This window comes from Amblyomma maculatum, chromosome 1 (assembly GCF_055883805.1).
Source record: "Amblyomma maculatum isolate TAMU_Amacu chromosome 1, ASM5588380v1, whole genome shotgun sequence".
Taxonomy (NCBI): Eukaryota; Metazoa; Arthropoda; class Arachnida; order Ixodida; family Ixodidae; genus Amblyomma; species Amblyomma maculatum.
Window position 1 is genome coordinate 263,078,846 of NC_139344.1, and position 19,554 is coordinate 263,098,399.

General features: G+C 43.3%; 1 long non-coding RNA gene across 1 annotated transcript; it reads left to right on the plus strand.

Annotated features, from left to right (window-relative positions):
* Nucleotides 1–2,204: 2,204 nt before the first annotated feature.
* On the plus strand, nt 2,205–9,575 carry LOC146206415 (uncharacterized). The gene is made up of 3 exons (XR_014703262.1): nt 2,205–2,663; nt 4,538–4,687; nt 9,519–9,575. It is a non-coding gene; the product is annotated as an uncharacterized LOC146206415 (long non-coding RNA).
* Nucleotides 9,576–19,554: the final 9,979 nt, after the last annotated feature.

Here is a 19,554-nt window from a genome sequence, read left to right on the forward strand (position 1 = left end):
ACCGCTGCAGCTGCCTGGATTCGTCTGTTCGGTGCGCTCATATGCTGCGCATTTTTGGGGGTCAGCTAAATGTGTTTATGGTTTTAGGCTATTGGCATGCATGCAGATTTTGTCGCAGGCGCATACGTTTGTCGCACAATTATATCTGATGATAGCACGACCGTGCGACCACATATGTATACCCCAGGCCGGCTAGCACTCACGACCAATATGCCTGTATTGGACGCCGATTACATCCCTGCATCTACTTGACCTCTAGTACAAATCCAGTTGTCAGTGAGAACGCGCATACAAAACGAAACCGTGTCGCCATAGCATGATCATGTGACATTAAATTAGTGATTAGAAGGTAGCGTTTTCATTGCCGAGAAGGGAAACGTTGCCTCAAGTTGAAGGAACAAATGACCATTTTCTCAGCGATGTTTTTGTTCTAGTGCTTTTGTATTATCCATAAGGAACTACGCGCAGCATCGTCTGTTTACCTGGAGAAAGGACCGAATATGATGTGTGTACTTTCTGGACGCAATCACTGGCAATCACTTTCATGAAAATGAAAAGCCGAAAGACTCGCGAGGTTACCATTTTAGTTTTGGGCATTCACACGGTGGTAAAAAAATGACAGTTTTTCGCGCAGACTGCGAGCATGAAGGCCCCGGTACATTTATATGGCGCACAACATATATATCGACAATAAACAACAAAAATAGTTTGTTCCGCCTATTAGTTTAGAGTTTGACCATTCCAGCCGCGCTAGGCGGTGGCAAAGGAATAAAAAAACTGTACAGGAATGAAAATAATGTGCGCTGTCGAGTCATTCGAAAAAACGAATGCAGCCCAGAAACATTGTTTTAATGAGGCAGTTTTCCATGCCCTTTCCAATTCTTTCATTCTACTAAAATGATTTGGAATACGTTGCTTGCTCATTGAACGTTATCGTCTTTTTGTGCAATCCGCGTTAAGGTGAAGGTGATTGCGAAAAACGTCTGTGTGTTGCCTGATGCCACAGCGCATCAGAACCTCGACGCGCACAAAATTGATTCTGAATCATTCATTGCTGTGTCTGTCATCGTCGATTCGCGAAGTCGAGACAAAACATGACCGAAGAAATATTGTTATAGCTGGAGAATGATGAGGACAAAGTGGCGCGCTCGTTTGTGGAAGATTAAGAAAAAGAAGTGCGTCGAACGGGGGCCCTCGTAGCCTGGCTCCTTGGCTGTTCCTCAATGTATATATATTTAATACTCTTTTGTAAATATATTTCTCCCTGTTACAAAATTATATGCCAAAATTTAAAAACCATGAACAATTCACAAATTCCGTAGAATCTTCAGAACTGCGCGGTGCGCTATAATTGGACAAAGGTTTTATCGAAGTGGCCATAATTACTTGCGTTACAAAATTATGCAAGGTGTTTTTCAATGGTTTTGAAAGCTGAGGTAGTGTAGAATGGGTGGAAAAAGCTTGAACAATCTTAAAACTGTTTTTTTTCCTAAAAATTTTCAATATTCGCTGTTTTCTGTAAATTAGCGCGATCGTATCTTTGTATTCAAATGTCATAAAAATATGAGTTTTAGCTGTCTGCGGATAATTATGCTGAGAACATATTGTGGAATTATTGCTGCTCTACCATGAACCTTTTCTGAAATAAAGGCCTGCAAATTAGGAAATTTTCATTTCCTGGGCCGATGTTGAGAATTTTTATAAAAACATCTACTCATACCTGAAAAGCGAACAACTGAATACAAATAAAAACTATATATTTAGTCAGATAATTTTCAGCTAGATAACTTGAACATAATTTGACTAATCTATAACCAAAGTTGGCCAGAATAGAAGAGAAGCTCGGAACTCCGCCTCTTCGACATTATTAATCAGTCATCACGCAACAATATATAATATTTTGAAGTAAATATAAAAGGTCGAACGACCATCCTTTGTTCGATCATAAGTGGCGAACGGGAGGGGAAAGATGACGCGCGCATTTGTCGATGCACCAACTGTATGGATTTACGCAAGAATGTGGATGGTAGATGGGGAGGCTTTCTATTTTTTTTAGAAAATGTTATGTACGTGGTTGGCTTGAAGAAACAATGCGATTGCGAACACACAAAACAAAACTATTTTTTAGAACTCGACTCGAGCGGTGCGCGCTGGCGGCCGCTCATCGGCGCGGTCCGAAGTCACGGCTGGCCGGTGCAAGCAGAAGAGGGCTGGGAGGAACGGAATGTTGAGAGGGTCGTTGGTCCTTCGTTCCCACGCGCAGCCCATGCGAACACAACACCGCGGCGGGAATCGCGCACTGGTTGAGCGGTTCGCTGTTGCCCCTCGCCTACGCGTCTACGTGCAAGACACAACAGAAAGCATCCCCAGCTGCGCTGCTGTGCGGCCTCCTTCCGAAGCGTTCATTTCAGAGCTTGTTGAAGACGCTACAAGACTTGTGACAGCTTCTTAAACCTTTCTTTAATTTCTTCCCTCATTAATTTTCTTTTTCATTGCGCTGTGCATAATTTTCTCTTGCGCCTATACATGTCCATGTGCTCCGGTTTGTGCTTGCTACATATCAGTGAATAGCTGAGCTGTGATATGTCGCCGGAGTACGGATTACAGCAATGGCGGAATACCATCGGCATTATCGGACTCAGTGAACGCCGTCATCTTAGACCGTGAGTATATATCTTTGCAGCATGCCATTGCTTCATAATTGGTTCTATATAATCTCCCGCCAGTGCCAAATGTTCTCTTTCCGTATTCTTTTCGAAATAACTGCGCGAAGCATGACTTCAAGAACTAAGCGAATTTTCGTCCGGGTTACATGCAACCAAGTGCGTGGACTTATTTGCTGGCTGCGATATGAATAGCATTTGCGCCGAAAATAGAGGAGCCGTGCGTAACAGGTGTGTATGCCACCAACACGTGACAGAACACTGCAGGCAGCCATTTGCGAAGTTTTTTGACTGTGCAGCGCGCCGCAATCAATTAGTAACCAGATACTATGCGCCCAGCTTTGTACATATATTTTGGACAGCCTCTCTTATGCGCGCAGGAAGCCATGTTCACACAGTTTTTGGATTTTGTGAAGAGTTAAGGGCATTTTTTTGTTTTCAGATGTACAGACGAAGTTTTGAAAACTGTCCGTGCCGTCTGTGCAAGCGAATTTTACAGTGGGGCGGACATTGTGTGCGTGATGCCGCTTGATGATTAGGCTATAATCAAGTCATAATGAACCTCCACTTTATAAGGGTTAATATCATATTGAGGAATTGAAAGCCGTGAACAGCGCAAGTGAGCCCCTTTTCAAAATTTTTTTAATCGACGCCCCCCTTCTGAGCACGCGCCTTCAGGTGAGGGCGTTATCAGAAAGCGGCGACAATAGGAGAGCGATTTCGCAGACGCGCTTCGAAGGCGGGGGAAAATAACAATACAAACAAAAAGACACATAAGCCTGTGTGCACTGCGTCCCTGTCACTGCAAAGTAAACAACGTGCACGCGGGACACATTGTACAAAACATTGACGGCCGGTATGAGGCAACCATATCGCCCGAAATATGTTGCTCGCGAAGCGCTCGATCACGGCGCGCACTTTCAGGCGAAATTGGACAGGCCGTCAGGTCCGCCTGTTCGGCAATTAGAGCTCTTTGTACCTCACGTACCGTACCGTATGCATGAAGTGCACGCCATAGCCTTCGTGCAAGAATGTTGAAACCGAAGCAGCGATCCACGTATTCTAATTCTATAGGAAATCATTTGGGAGTAGAAAAGAGCAACTTAATATGATGTGCATGGTTCTTTAATGAACGATATGTATAAATGGACTGTTGAATAGTTACAGTAATGGAGTGCTGCGCTAGAATTGTTTACGGCCGTGACCGCAATAAATATTACTCATATTGCTCTTAGGTTTAAGCTCTGGCATTGATAAGCCTATCTAAAGAACTGACTGGCAGTGACAGGTTGTTTACAGCTGTTGATCAAAAGGTAGGCCATCATGCTATTATTGCAGGCATATTTGCTTCTTTTTGTACCTCTGTTTACTAAAACTTAATTTTGTTCCCCATTCCTAGGGACGCTGCACCTCTTGCAACACTCACTGTTCAGTCGCTTTTATTCAAGGTAAAAAAAAGGAGGAAATGCGCATGCACTCATAGGATAGCCTGTCTTTCCGTTAACAGCTGCAAATAACACGCCACTGCTCCTCGGTATCTTGGATGAAGTTTTCAATGGGGTTACCTGAGATGCCTAGCAATTGCTGTAATATTTATACCAATCACTGCAGTGAAAAAGAAAGGTAACACTGCATCGCTTTAACTGCTGCATGCACCTATAAACGTGCCTTAATTTATTGCCTATTCTTATAGACGCAGGACCTCTTGCTATAGGCTTTGTTCAGTAAGCAACCGTCTTTCATTGCTTCAATTTCTGTCTCTCCACCACTTTCTTGTTGCTCTGGGTGTGATCATTTGATTTCATTGTTCAAATCATATTGTTTTATCATGTGTGAATGATTTAGCCTGCACATACATGCTTTCATTTTTTTAGATGCGCATCGGGAGCGTTTTCTACGTAGAAATGGATCGATTGAGTTGTATCACTGGTGCGAAAACCGACAACCCCCAGAAGATGTGTGTCCTGTGGTTGGAAGGGCAATAAAGAAGAAGAAAATCAGCGGAAAAGCCTGCCTAAAAAAAGGTAGCACTGCATCACTGTAACTGCTGCATGCACCTTTAAATATGCCTTATTTTTATTGCCTATTCTTATAGACGGTGGACCTCTTTTTATTTTTCTTTTTGCAGAAAGCAACCGCCTTTCATTGCTTCAATTCCTATCTCTCCACCACTTTTTTGTTACTTCGAGTGTGATTTTATTGTTCAAATCATATTATTAAATCGCCGGTGAATGATTTCGCCTACACATACATGCTTTCCTTTTTTTTTTTTTTAGGTGCGCATCGAGAGTGTTTTCTACGTATAAATGGATCCATTAAGTTGTATCACTGGTGCGAAAACCAACAGTTCGGTGCCCCCAGAAGATTTGTGTCCTGTGGGTGGCAGGGGTATAAAGAAGAGGATAATCAGTGAAAAAGCCCGCCTAAAAACTTACAAAGATGGCGCAAAAGCGAAATGCTGATCAGGGTTAGAGTCTGATTACTTCTGTTATCCCATTTCACTTGCTAGGTGATGTGACATATATAAGGCACCTTAGTATAATTTGTGGTATACTCACTGAAAATTGTGTAGACATTAACTTTTTTCTCGCTCAATTATTTTGAGTGACGCACGAATTGGAATAAAACGAAGTCATCCACACATCTAATGCCCATAGACATTATATGCGTGGATGAGCTCATTAACTGTGTTCCTATGTGAGCATGCAATAGTTTGTCGAATATATTAATATGTTAAAAGTTGATTTTTTTACTGTTAATCGGAGTAATACATATGCTCCATATCATAGCATTATTCGCCTGTAGTTTGTATCTGCTCTTTCCTAAATTTTATTCTACAAAGTATATGTGTGTCATCTCGTACGTCTATTTAACTAGCGAACAATTTGCAATCGAATCCCTGTTGTGATGTTGTTTCAGCTACAAATAATGTATGACAGTTGTGACAATATAGGTAGCTTTAGCTATAACATATAGCGCGAAAATCTTTAATATATGCGATGATATTTTTATTCACCGCATTGGCTAAACCAGCCTGTTTGAAGAGACGAAAATGAAAACAAATATGGATGTCTTCGGACAGGAACAGTAATCGTGGTGCCATGACCATTTTTTTTAATTAAATTTTCATATGTAGTGGGCTAATCTCTCGACACAAAGGAATGACCCTTAGGTTTGCCAGATGCGGCGTAGTATTCTCGAAAAAAAAAAATGCCTATCACTAAAGCTGGAAAACGCCGTTTTTGTCGTTTCAAAAAGTTGCAAGTTTGGAGGCCGGCTGGTTGCGTAAAATTTTGTCATTCATTGCTTTTTACTCACCGCATTTGCGTAACATTTACTTGTATAAGAAGTATTAAAAGTGTGTTTCATTGATGCAGTTGATTTAGTAAAAAATCGCAAACTTTGCTTCAAGAACAACGCGCTACAAAAATGTTAATGTTCAACCTTACATACTGACGTGATGCGTTACGTCGTTTGCACTAAAACATTCTGTGTTATTACGCAGGTCATATTGTTAATTTAAGGCAGAATTTGGAGACTCTAACCTTCTATGTGTGTTCTCTGTAACGCCACCAAAATTATTACGCTGGAAAGCGATTTGCTTATGATTGTAATTATAAAACTTACACATTGAAAAATCATCTTCAAAAATATGTATTGTTAGTGGTGGTCAAAGCTGAGAAATGGAATATTATATTAATAAACTAGATTGAATACTATTGCACCTAGCAATAAAAAAGAATGCAGGACAGAGAAAAAGTTCAGCCTTCTCTTGCGTTCTGCCATGAAATTGACAGAAATAGTGAATCAATACCATTTTAAGCTATTTGCCCAGAAGCAGAAAAAGGATGTATAAGCGCTGACAAGGTTTTAAATTTTACTTAAGGTAAAATGTAACTAAATTCAGCAAATACTAACTTGAAGTTTTGATGCCTACTCCATAAGGGGGAGCCATATAAGCACATCTATAGAACAAAAACAGGCATTTTTATATTTCTAATATTACATTTTGCAGAATTCAATATATTTACTGACTCATATTAATAATATACTTTGCATTGTTTCCACAGATTTTGATAAAAATTGATGTTGCGGCCGTTTCTTCAATTCTAATCAGTTTTCCTTATTTTAACATTTTCTTACTTTTGTCCAATTTCAAAATAATATGCAGAAACACACACAAATCTAGAGCTTCAAATTTTTTCATAAATAAAGAATGGAACCTAGATAATGCAGAGAAATAGTTTCCGTGCCAAGATATTATTGGATCTTGCAAGAATGAAGGCTGAATTTGGCCATTATCAGCACAAGCACTCGGTTTAATATTTAGTGTTATATTTTTAAACAGTATAACGCAACTCTTTTCAGTCCGCGATATTTTTGAGGTACTGAAGATTTTTGAGAGGGATTTGAATGAAAATCGAAGATGATCTTTTCTTTAATTGCAGCAAATTTGCCCTTTACTGCTGTTTTCGAATTCTGAGCAATTTTGATCCGTTGTGGAGAACACACCTAGTGGTCTGGAGCTCCAGATACTGCCTGGAATTAAGAGCATGCGTCAGGAAGTGAAAACATATTTAGTGCAACCAACCTAATGCATCATATGCCAGTACATAAGGTTAAAAATGAATAATATTTTTGCAGCATAACGCTCCTGAAGCAAAGTTTGCGATTTTTTAATAACTCAACTGCAAAAACAAAACAGGTTTCTAATAGTGTTTGTAAATGTAAAATCTGCATATATTTAGTGAGTAAAACATCGTAGATGACAAAATCATGGTATCCAAACTTGCAACATTTTGAAATGGAAAAAACAGCGTTTTCTACCTCTAGAGATATACCACACAATTTTTTTTTCGAGGGAACTACGCGTATCTTGAAAAACTTAAGTTAATTCTTTTGTGTCTAGATATTCGCCCACCACATATAAGAATTTCATTGGAAACGAAAGATGGCCATGGGACCTGGATTATGTTTCTAAACTAAGGCACCCATAATACGCTGTGAGAAAGCCAATATAGAGGGCTTTTTTTAATATTCCATATTTCGAACGGTTGTGTCACCTAAGAAAATTTGAAAGCTAGGCACACCTTAGCTGTCGCCGGCCCTCACTTTCTGTTACAGCTGCAATTGTTAAGCTTAATTAATACGTTGAGTACTTTATTTTAGCCACGAATATAGCGCTATTACGTGTCAAAGAAAGGCCGCAGTGACGCGATTCCCGTAGAATTTGTAAGTGAAATCTGTAAACCTTACAAATCTACCCATATATATAATCTCTTGCAGGTTTTATTCAAGCTACATCACACCTGCTGCGCCCCATATCTTGAGCCAAGGGTTATAAATAAACCATTAGAAACACGATGGAAACCGGTGGCGCATTGCTGGCAGCCACTTAGGACAGCGCAGAAAATTTTTATTGTGTACGTAGCGAAGTGAGGTTATTCGCTTCAAGTACTAAATATTCACTTTAGACAATAAGTAGGACTTAGAGTCGGTGAGCACGTTCGGAAACCCCTGTTTCAATATTTGCGGTTAGAAACCTCATGTGTACCTTTTTTTCCAGCTGCAGATAAATTCCGGGTTATGTAGATACCGTTACCAGCCCATTCGCGCACCTCGATTGTGCTGCTCACAACATGATTTTGAGCGGACAAAATAACCTGCCGCTATGATGGCTAGCCCCATGCATGAGTAAGGGTGATATGCTGGCGATGGTTGCTTCGCGTCGACCCTTTGGCGCACATGAAGGCTCGAGTTACAATGAGCGCGCCGAACTTTGCAATGCGGATAATGACTACAAAGCGGTAAGGATACAAATGAGTGGAACAGTATTTTTTAGCTGTAAAATACAAATACAGTCTTGCTGGACGAATGTGCTGGCGCGGACGAAGAAACCATAGGCAACTTTTAGATCTAACGCTACACAGGGCTGTCGAGCCAAGCCAAGTCCTCAATTGTATTGTCCAGGAATCTGATTTTTGTATTTTCGTGGTTTCCTACTGTATCTGGCGTTCAAAATGTAGACGTGAGGGCTCTTTATCGCAAATAATCAAACGTGGTTTGTGCCGGTACTCTTCAAAGTAGCAACACCATTTATTGTGTAAGTCAATAATCAGTAATTTAGGTAAATAATGTCAATTAAGGATTCCAAACAAAACCTTTTCTGTGGCGCTCAAGGTAGCTTCCAGCAATATGTATCTGGTTTCCATTGCTTGCCTCCGAAATGTTTTTTTTTTTTTATCCCTTGGATCAAATTTGCTTGGACAAGCAGTATATGTGTAAAAATGATGCACCTGTGAGCTACCCGTTTAAGTGAGCTCCCGTTTAAGTGAACTACCCACAAAACCAGTCAAAAGCGTATATCAGCTAACCAGCGGCCAGTGCAGCAGTCGTGGGCTTAGATCGCTTGTGTATATTATATCTAGCCATTTAAAAAAAATTCAAATGGTCGCCGAACATTCTCTTGGTAACGATATTTAGTATAAACTGTTTGCACATCGCCGAAAGCGTAGGAGCGGCAAAAAACTAGCGCGCCAGTCATATGCGGAGACAGCCGACAATCAAGCACGAATTCCTAGTGTGGGATGAAACACTGGCTGTCTCAGCCGTATTGCTGTGGAGGCGATCAAAATGCAACAGGGCACATGCTATGCAATGCATGTGCGTCTTTCATCCTAATAAACCCAAGGCAGCTGAAACTAATCTGGAACTCATCAGTATAGTGTTTCTCATTGACCATGAATTTCGGTACATGAATTCTGGAATTTTCTACATCTTCCTAAAATAATGCACGCGATTTTATATGCCTCGTAATAGTGTTGTAAATTTTGTTTCCTCATTGTTTTTGTGCAGGTGCCTTTTGCGAAAAAGTTGGGGTGGACGATTTGGAGGCACACGCATTTATTCGCATTAGGTGCCAAATGGAGCGCATTTGGCAAGCACTCGCAGATTATGACTAGCAGCTTACCGGTATCGCTCAAGAGAAGAGTATACAACAGTTGCATCTTGCCTGTACTCACCTATGGGGCTGAAACGTGGAGGCTAACCAAGAGAGTTCTACTTAAGTTGAGGACAACCCAGAGGGCTATGGAACGAAAAATGGTAGGGGTAACATTAAGAGATAGAAAGCGTGCAGAGTGGGTCAGAGAAATAACTCAAGTTAACGACATTCTAGTGGAAATTAAGAAGAAGAAATGGACATGGGCAGGACATGTAGTGCGAAGAGAGGATAACCGATGGTCGCTGAGGGTAACAAACTGGATTCCAAGGGAAGGAAAGCGTAGCAGGGGGCGGCAGAAAGTTAGGTGGGCGGATGAGATTAAGAAGTTCGCAGGGGTCAAGTGGATGCAGCTAGCACAGAACCGGGTTAAGTGGAGAGATATGGGAGAGGCCTTCGCCCTGCAGTGGGTATAATCAGGCTGATGATGATGATGATGATGGCTGCCTGGTTCCTGTGACAGGGGGGGTGGAAGAAAAAGGCGTTTTGCTGAAACCTCCCCTGGCGAACCAGGCATGCCACCTGTGGGTGCAATTGCAGGGTCAGCCCCCTCACTACGCCTATGAGTGTGCCCTCCAGCTCCCTGGCCCCTTCCACTTCCCGAGAGCCCGCCCTGCCCTGACCAACCCTGCCACTGCCCTGCTAACTGCGGCTGTGTGTGCCCTCATCGCTGGCTAGTAACAACTGCCGTCTATAGTAACAATTGCAATAAATATTATCTCTTTGTAAACCATGCCCTTGTTTTGTGAATATCTACTGGTTGCTCATGAGCGACAATTTGAATTATTATGGCCATTCCTATTTGAAAGGCCATTATTGTCCCAGCAAGTTCTATGTGCTGTCACGAATATGGCTAGAATGAAAAAGGCTGCATTTTATGGCCTGCACAGGCAGTGCCACAAAATGTGTAATCTTGACATCATCAATGGTACATGAATGGAGTAGCCGGTGTACCCATAAACCATTTGATTAATATTGGTATCGACAATATGCGGCATGAATGGAGTAGCCAGTGCACCTGCAATGGCTAACCATTGGTATGATATTGGCATTGACAATGGGCCATCAATGGAATAGCTGGTATTAAACAAATATTGGTAATACAATGATGGTATAATGCTGGACAGTATTGGCAAGAATCATGGTGCATGAATGGAAAGTCTAATATTGTGCCTACATTGGTGGCTCCAGCTTGGTTGAACACTGGACCAATCTTGGAACGAAAGATGGGCCAAGAATGGAGAATGTAGTAAAATGCCCAAATGCCAATATCAGTCCAATATTGATGCCATTCTTTTCCAGTGATGAACCATTGTTGGACCAATGCTGGTGTGCTGCTTGGGACATGCAAGCGATGGAAACACCTCGGCGACTAAACTGCGGCGGCGCGGCAAAAAAAAAAAAGAAAAAATGGAAGCGTGTTGGAACCGCATCGCGGCTGCAGATACAGCAAGCGCTTTCTCTTGCACGGAGAACATTTTTCCAGCACCGCACCCTTCTTGTGGCCGCCAAGCGAGGAACATCTGACGGGGCGGGTTACCGAGGATCGCTCCTATTTTTTCTGCACAAATTCATTCGCAGTAGTGGTGCCGGCCTGTTTTCCAAGCAGTATATATAAGTGCTGGGCTACTTTCAGCTAGCACGTGTAGTGATATGCTTTAGGCATCTGTGGACACGCCCTGATATACCTTCCCCCTGCACTTGACCTGCTTCCTACATGAGAGCCCTGCATTCAACTACTGCTCAGAAAATAAGCCCACTCAACTATTGTGAAAAAATGTTTTCTGGAAATATGCGAGGGAACCTCAGTAAGCTAGCCGTCCCGTCAAGGATACTTCACCTGGCGGTCACAAGAGCGACGCGCAGCTGAGAAAAGGTCCATTATTGTGCAGCAGGCCAGGGCGTCGATAACTGAGGGGACGTTTGTGAAAAATCACGCTCAGAAAACTCCTCCATTTTCGCAAGCATGGTCATCAAAAATGGTAGATGAGGGGGCTTTGTGCAATTACATGAAGCTACTGCAAAAATGTCCATTATGAGACATGAAATTAAGCTGCGCGAACTGGCCTGAAGTTCAAAGCTGTGTGCATGATTCTGTTAAGCGGTTTTACTGTAGGAGAAAGGATATGACACAGTAATCAACAACGCAAGCTCTCAACGCCAGATAACTCTGAAGGACATGTCCCAAAACTAGACCAAACTTAGGTATGCCTAAATAAGAGTGCAAGGAACAACAAGGAAACACACAGAAGAATGGACGGACACAGGCGCTCAATAACAACTGAAATTTTATTTCGGAGCACAACACATATAAACATGCACAAAGGTGTGAAGCCAAGCTGATGCTGTGCGATCACCGAAAACAGTCTACAGTAATCGCCCTGGCTCCACCTCTTTATGCATGTTTATATATGTTTTGCTCGGTAATAAAATTTCAGTTGTTCGTCTCACAAGTTATCTGCAGCACTGCAAAAGGCAGAGGAGTCCTTGCAATTGTGCTCCGAAGTGCCTCTCGCCCCTGCACACTATAATAGAGAATTGTGCTTTTATACTGTTGCCCTCGCCAATTTGGTGGCAAGAACCGCGTAGGAGCACAATTGCCTATTGCAGTGCGCGTGATCCTGATTACACTGGGGTGCCTCTGCCTTTCGCAGTGCTGCAAGCATCTTGTGAGACGAAGTATAGTCAGCGGCAGTGTCCATCCATTCTGTGTGTTTCCGTGTTGTTCCTTGCGCTGTTCTTTAAGAATGCAGTACCCACTATCCCGGCATCTCGCGCTTGCAAACTTGGGTAACCACGAATATTGATTACGTAAGTGCCATAAGAAGTCAATTGTTACGAGTTTAGTTAACCACCAAATTAGCTTGATTAAACTGTATCCTGATGTAAAAAACTGCAATTTGAAACCACCTCAATACCACAAAAAGCGGTTTTAAAACTTCTGGTTCACCTTCGCTGAAACACATGCTATACGTATGGGTGGTCACTCAAATGCAGTCACGCCTGCTGATCATAGAGATTGGGACCACTCGAACCTCGGACTTAACACTGTGCTCACTATTGCGACGCATGCTGATTAAACGAGTACCGGCTTAAACCCACAATAAGGGCAGCAAAAAGTTTGAAAAATGGAACTTACAAGCACCATGCGCCGGTTTACGTTGACCGCTGCCGCCGCACCTGCTGCTGTCGCCCATCATTGACATGCGTAATGGAGTCCGAAGCTGGTACATGGCGCCACCGCAGCAGCAGCAACCTTTCAAGTCCATAGTTGTTCTCAACGCTGGCCCAGCGAATCTGCTAACGTGATCTCTCCTCCGCTGCTGCTTTTGGGCAGCCCAAGACTGTTGCAGCACTAGAAGATGCGTACCTCTTGCTTTATCCAAGCTCCACGTCGTCGCTGATTGCAGAGTCGTCGTGAGCTGTGCCCTTAACAGAATTCTGCCGCGTCAATTAATTTAAGATTACGTCTTTACAGGGGGTAGTTCCCTGCAGTGACAACGAAGGACTTTGCTCGCACATATCTATTTGTATGTTGAGTATGATACAAATATTTACAACTCAAGAGCAGTGCAGCCCATAGGCATAAGACTGAGACCGCTCGATGCTTCCGCGTCCGAACAGGACATCGCTTCTGCTGGAATGATTCGTGACCCCACGGAGCCTTGAGAAGAGTATGTGTTCAGAGCCACCATGTGCTCGCCGTAGAAAAGAGGCACGCATTTTGGGCTCCCTGGGACCTGTCATATTGTTCACAATGAAGTATTGTGTACCCCGCCTAGGCACTGTGGAAGCTACAGCTAAACTGGTTTCCGAAAGCCCGGCGAAAAATGACTTGAAGAGTTCCGGGGAGAGTTCCGGGGAGCAAGAAAAGAGTTCCGGGGAGCAGCAGGTTCTTCTGATTGTTCCTTACCCAACCTCCATCATTGGCGCTTGAGATTCAGTGTCCAAAATTCTGATGTTCACTGAAGGGGCAAGCTTATCAGGACAAAAGAGCGTGCGTCACCTTTGCGCTGTGTCATACGGCGAGCGAAGGAATCAATGCCCAGTTTTCTGAATTCTCGGAACTAGAAAGGATAAGTGACCACGTGCAAGTATCACAGGTTGTACGTGGCTCCGCAGCCAGCCAGCTGGTCTTTTGTAAGTTTTCCACTGAACTTATGCTCGAAGGCATCGTGTCGCACAATGCTGCTGCAAACACGTGTGTGCTGCATTGAAAAACGCGAAGTGCCTGGTGTGCGGCGTGGCAGAAAACATGCATGCGTCGTGTTTCATCACAAAAGCGCCGGAGAAGTGGCGATTGGAACCACCCGACAGCCTGGTGCAGCAAGTACGAAACACGCCGAAGCACTGCGAAAAAAAAGGAGCCCTGGTAAACTAAAAACAATAGAGCTAGCTCTTGGGGCAGTTTGTACACCTTCAAATTAAAAGAACCTGCTGAAATCGGAACGAATGAAAAAATTATGAATGATGACATGCAAAAATAATGTCTCCTGCAATATTAATACAGAGCAATACGACACGGTGTACGCATTCTGTTTTCTTCACTTTCCAAGCTGACTAGCCTATTTTTGAAAATTAAAAAAAAATGAAGAAGAGAGCATGTGTGTAGAACAGTAAGATCAAGCAAATGAAAACCTTGGTCAAGGCAAGACGAGTTATTTACCGCATTCCGACGGCCCATGGAAAAGTGCATTTATAGGACAGACAGGCAGGTAGGTCGTTTGCAGAAACATAAAAACTCTCTAAAAGAGGAGACCCAGGAATATACAGGGCGTTGCACAATTACCAGCGCGCTGTAGAATGCTCCTCCAAACTAAACCGCAAAATCCTCGCAGCTACAATTTCGCACAGAAATGGAATTTTGCCGTTGATATTTTTAATAATAAAGTTGTTTGGAGTACTTGCCTGATTCGATCAGAAGTCGAATGTTCCCATAATATGCGGCGGCTGCGATGCAAGACAAGCCACTGCCTCAGCGATAGCACCGGCATTGCCGCCGCATACAATGGGAACATCCGACTTCTGATCGAATCAGGCAAAAACCATACCATCGACAAAATGCCATTTCTGCCCGAAATTTTGAGCTATATATATATATATATATATATATATATATATATATATATATATATATATTATATATTGGACCATATTACGCCACGCTTTCCGGTCTCCCACTATCTTCCTAACATCACATAACTTCATCTGCAGCGCCTCGAGGATGCCATCCAACCATCGCGTTCGCTGCCTACCCCTTCTCCGGTGACCCTCAAACTTTCCCAACATCAAATCTTTCTCCAGCGACTCCTCTCTTCTCATCAGATGACCAAAGTAGCTGAGCTTTAACTTTAGAATTTGACCTTCCAATGAGCAGTCAGGGTTTATGGTCGACAATATCGACTGATTTGATCTTCTGGCCGTCCAAGGAACTCTCAAGAGTCTCCGCCAGCACCACAATTCAAACGCGTCAGTTCTTCGGCGGTCAGCCTTCTTCACAGTCCAACTCTCGCATCCATACATCACAACTGGAAAGACCATAGCACGAGTTATACGGATCTTGGTTGGCAGTGTAATGTCTCTGCTCTTTACTAGGCGGTCAAGGCTAGCCATGGCTCTCTTGCACAGAAGCAGGCGTCTCGCAATTTCATGGTTGCAGTCTCTTTCCGGGGTAATCTTGGAGCCGCCCAAGAAGAGAAAATCTGTCACAGCTTCCACTTCTTGTCCTTTGATGCTCCAGGACTTGATAGGGGCAGACGTCATGATCTTTGTCCTTTTAATGTTCAGTTTAAGCATATATATATATATATATATATATATATATATATATATATATATATATATATATATATATATATATATATATATATATATATATATATATATATATATATATATATATATTATACATACGTGTGTGTGTGTCCATTTGTAAACTAAGAATGTCCGACTGACATACTTTCCGCGGTACAGTAACTGAGGGTGAAGAAATCCTTATTTTCAGTGTAGCTGGTCGCATTCAACAAAAAACTAGTAGAAAGAATCAATTTTTGATGAAATTTGTCCTCGAGTGTCACAGCTTTCAGCTGCCCACCAGCCTGCCTCTAGTTAACGCTATAAAATTAAATAATTGCAAGCCAGCATGACACCAAAGCTGTAGACGCGATAGCGCCTTTAACACGGCGTTTTCATTCCGCGAATTCTTGCCGTTAAGAGACGCAGAGTTTGGCAATGTGATTAACGCCTTTAGTTTGCTTTGTTTGGAGGAACGGAAGGTGCTCTATCTGCCTCACTTCTCGGTGAACGGCGAACTTTAAAATGAAAGGCATAAAAACAGAGGTAGAGCCGCCCAAATCTTTAACTGGCGTGCGCATGACGACCTCCTTTTCTATGCTCCTGCGCCTTAATAAGGACAATACTTGCCAGATGATCAAGATTACGCAAAAGCTTGGTGAGCCATTTCTTATACTTGACTTTTCGCAGGTTAGCTGCTCTGTAACACTCAGAATTACAGAAAGTACTGCCGTCACGAACGTCAGTTAAGATTTCGGCAGCTGTACATAGGTCGTTGGTTCCAATCTCTGTCGCAAAAACCTTCAACATGACTAGCAGATGGATGCTAAATGTGACGCGAAAAGGGTATGACACCACCCTGAAAGCTGTATAAGGAATCGATTTTATCAAGATTTTAATATAAAACAGAGCATATATTTTTCCACGAGTTGCGAGTTTCGGCGACGACCATGGCAATGGCGATGCCTTTTCGGCCGAACGAGCTGTATGCGCTTCAGGTAAAATCAAATATGTGCATAATTTTGTTGCTGAACACAACCAGCACCCCTTCTCTCTTTTCTTTTAATCCACCTTCCTTCGAAGCTTCTCAAGCTTTCCCTTACGGTCTGGTTCAGGATTCTACAAAGAAGTGTGAGAGATACTGTGCCTTTTCTTTCGTTTAAGCAGCTTAGGAAATACGTTTGCAGAACGGCCCGTGACAGTTCGCTATGCAGTCGGAGTGGCTCCACTATAAGCCTGAAACAGGCTGTGCACTGCCAGAGCATTACTCCCACAAGCAAAACAAAAGTATCTGCTGTTTCATTACAATTTAGAAGCAGTTTTGCAGTCATTACGTCACCCCATAGAAACCAGGACACACCTGCAGCTTGCAGTTCCTGACTGGGGAGAGTAAACATGGAGAGGTACCCAAACGCCGCGAGAGAAAAACGGTGGGGAAGGAGGCACAAAAGGCGTCCCCTCTCTGAAAGCGACGGTGCAGGAACGAGACATGATGGGACAGAATGCTGCACGAGCGCCCCATCGTGACATGTGCCCAAACTATTCACACCGCTGTCTAAGGGGCACAAACACACACACAAACACACAAACGCTGGTAGAGAGGGTAAGTAGGGTTGCAGTAGGGTGCAAGTTTTCTAAGAGGGGGTAAGTGAATAGGGACATGCTTCCAGCAGGTGCAAAGTTACCCCCAAGGCCTTCTAAAGGGGGTAAAGGACCATGCTATGCCCTTTTTACCCCTTTCGCACACCCTTTTTTCTTAGAGTGCATTTATGCACTTTTTCGTGTCTTAATTTGACTATTAATGCATACCTGGACCTCTCCATATATCTCTTGTTCACTATAATTGTTTTTGCTTTCTTTATTGCTACATGCACGATTTCTGCGTGTGGATCTTTCATTTGTATGCAGACAAGAATATTTCGATCTTTTCCTCCTCTACTTTTTCATCGATATTATCTGGCACCTGCATATATTTGCTTCTTGGTTACAGCTTTTCCACTCTTTTTTTATAGATTCTTCCCATGTTTTGGCAGTCCTCCATTTTATTTTAGTTATTTATACATTTTCATTTTTTTTTTTTCATTCTAAAAATTTTCGCGCGCCGTCCTGCCTGGGTTGACGATGGGCAGCCGATAAAAGGTACCAAAGTAGCCATGTCTATATTTTTGGCGCTAAATGCACTGCCAGTGTAATATTGTTATGGGGTTTAACGTCCCAGAACGATGCCCCATTACATGGCTCTGGAAATATCTACCGCCCTTCGACGTGCACTGACACTGCATGCAGTACGCGGGTGCCTTGCTTTTCGCATCCACCGAAAAGCACCCAACCACTGAGCCACCGAGGCGAGGCGCCATTGTTACGCATATGTGCAAGTATGAGCCTAAAAACGAGGCTCTGCAGCCGCACTCTCACTAACTTGGAATAAACACCGGCACTGCGTATGATCCACAAGTTCATTAATTGCATGAGCTTGCGATGTATAGGGCGAAGACTAATGGCATTATTCATTGCAGCCGCAGAGCCAACTTTATTATTAGAATCACCACAAGGTGATTCAGTTTAGACTTATTCCGAAGTCCTAATATTATTGTGTCGAGTTCTGAAAACATATGCTTTAACGTGGCGTTTGAAAGTGGAAGAGACAGAATTTTTAAGCAGCCCCTCGAAAGATGGGGAAACGGACATTTTTTGGGGTATATCTCAGTGGGTTGCCGCTTCTTTTTGTTTCTTATTTTCATTTTGTCATCCTTTTCCGGTTGATGACTCGATCCTTATGGCTGCGCTCAAGTATGGCACTCATGCTCAAAATAAATTTTAGCCGCAAATCAATGCCGTATTTCGGTCGCGAACTCACCCATGCTTGTCCTTTGTGAAGATTTTCTTGTAATCTTTCGGTGCTTTTCTGGTGTGAAGGAACCAGTGATCGCTCATGAAAGTGAGTTTCCCTCTGTTTATGTATATATAGCGCTTCGAAAATAGCCCGCAACATTGGCAATCACGTACACAGAATTGTCAGAACAGTGAAGCACATTAAAGAGCGAAGAAATTTGTTCATTTCTTTTTTACAATGAGGCATTTACGGTATCGCAGAAGCTCAAAATAATTCAGGTTTTAGAAGCTCAAAGAGACAGACCTAAATTAGATACTTTTGACCAACCCTGTACTTGTTACGCTCGTACAACCTGGCGCGTACTTACTTGTACGATGTTTCCTTATTGTGAAACAGACATGACTCAGTATGAATAGACCGGTTTATATATTTACACCATGAAGAGCTACGAGATAACATTGGACATGCTATCGCTTAAGTTTGTTTGTCATTGCTTGCAAGCGACACCACACTGGATGTCTAATTGACTAAAGCGGATGGAAGGAAAATAATAAAAAAAAAAAAAACATGAAGAGAACACGGTCTCCTGCCCTGCTCCTTTTCGCAAAAACGCACTTCAGTGTTCGTTGTAAAAAAAAAGCAAAAGTTTATTTTCTTTTTTTGTGTGTGCTCATTTTAAGAGTTCCTGTTTTCTAAAGTATACAGTACGTTCTTATTTTTTCGAGGCGCCCAAATTACGACTGCCACATAGTGAGCCGGTTTTTGTTCAGGAACGCCGTGCAACCTCTTTTCGCGAGACACTGACTTTACCCGGCGGCAGGTTGCACGGCATGTATTTCATGAAAGCAAAGCGTTCTTCAGTTGCATTCATGGTTGTCCCCCGATGACGCCGCGGCCGTTCAGCAGATAACCTCGTCCCACGGGGCTGCGAGCTCACTTGGCTGCGTAGCCTACCGTGTCGCTTCCTCCCGGGGTGCGCCCCTGGGACCCTCGTGCGGCATGCATATATATCCCCCTGCTCTGTTGGTGCCGCCGCGCGGTGTCCGCCAGGAGGCCATCCGATCCGGCGGCCGTCACCCGAGACTGCTGTAGCTGCGGTGCGCGGCCGCCGCCGCCATGTGCGCCCCAGGAGCCGGCCGTAATGGCACGGCGCGACGCTTGAACGCCTCTGCGGGCTCCCCAAAAGGCGGCAGCGCGACGACCCTGCGGGCACGTGTGCACCCTCGGTCGCGTCTTAATAACGAAGCCGTTCCGTTAACGAGCCC